Raw genomic sequence first — 1,503 nt, forward strand, 5'->3', positions numbered from 1 at the left:
CCAAATGGCAACGGGACCAGAGTCAGAAAGGGAAAAGGAAAAGAAGAAAACTCCCCCCCAAAAAAATTAGGAAGAGCTGGGATTTCCCCTCCAGCAGAGAAGGGCTTTGGCCAGGGGGGCATCTCCAATTCTCTGGTCAGGGTTGGGGGGCAGCGACCTCGGCCCATCCCAGCCCCCCATGGAAAGCCAGGAGCTGCCTGGACACGGGGCAGGAGAAGGTGCCCATCCCAGGATGGGGCATCCCAGACTCCAGGAAATCCCTGGGGCCCACCCCGGGGCTCCAGCACGGACATAGGGATCCACCTGCTGTTCAAGGCCGTGCCATTGATCCACTCCCAGCCGTTATCCCTCATTCCCAGCCCAAACAACTGGATTGGGCTGGGAATGAGGGATAACGGCTGGGAGTGGATCAATGGCACGGCCTTGAACAGCAGGTGGATCCCTATGTCCGTGCTGGAGCCCCGGGGTGGGCCCCAGGGATTTCCTGGAGTCTGGGATGCCCCATCCTGGGATGGGCACCTTCTCCTGCCCCGTGTCCAGGCAGCTCCTGGCTTTCCATGGGGGGTTGGGATGGGCCGAGGTCGCTGCCCCCCAACCCTGATCAGAGAATTAGAGACCCCCCCCCCAGCCAAAGCCCTTCTCTGCTGGAGGGGAAATCCCAGCTCTTCTTATTTTTTGAGGGGGAGTTTTCTTCTTTTCCTTTTCCCTTTCTGACTCTGGTCCCGTTGCCATTTGGAGGTTTGAGGTGAGGGGTGGGGGGCCCTGTGGGTACCTGAACCAGGGCAGGATCAGCTCATCCCTGTGCCACACGGAGAACTGGATCTGCAGCCACCCCGACAACTTCGTCCTGTGGGAGGGGAAATTAAGAGACCCCAAACTGGGACTTTCAACCTAAATCTCTGACCAGATGGGGGAGCTTCACCCCAGCACTGCAACTGAAATTTTCGGGGTGAATCCAAAAAATCAGGTACAAGGAACTGGTGCTATCCCCCATCCTTTGGACCTTTTGAGCAGCACAAGTGTGGTTTGCAGCACAGAAAACTTGCTCAAAAGGTTTGCACAAATGCAACTGGTCTTTATACAATTTGCCTTAAACACATATTTATATGAGTACGGCATTTATGTAGCCATATTAATAATAGGTGGAAAATAGGCGGAGCTCAGACTGGTGCTTCTCTTGGCCCTCCATTTCGGTGGGGGGTAAATCAGCCTCTTTTCACACTTTTTTTCAGCCTTACTTCAAGTTTTTTCTGCCGTGGCCGTGGTTTGGGGGCGGTTTTGGGGTGAGAAAGGAGCCTTTTAGTGTCCGTTCTCACCCTCCTGGTACTTCCGCTCCACTCCTGCTCTTCTCTCCCTTTAAAAACCCTCAGCACGTGCTGATTGGCCGGTTAAACCACGCCCCCTCACTCCCATTGGCCGCTCCTCCCTGCGCTCTGCCCCCTCCCTTTCCCCGCCCTCAGGGTGGGAACTGCGCCCCCCCGCAGGCAGCGTGGGAAAGGCGCG

Source organism: Lepidothrix coronata, unplaced genomic scaffold (assembly GCF_001604755.1).
Source record: "Lepidothrix coronata isolate B3197 unplaced genomic scaffold, Lepidothrix_coronata-1.0 Scaffold513, whole genome shotgun sequence".
NCBI classification, from domain to species: domain Eukaryota; kingdom Metazoa; phylum Chordata; class Aves; order Passeriformes; family Pipridae; genus Lepidothrix; species Lepidothrix coronata.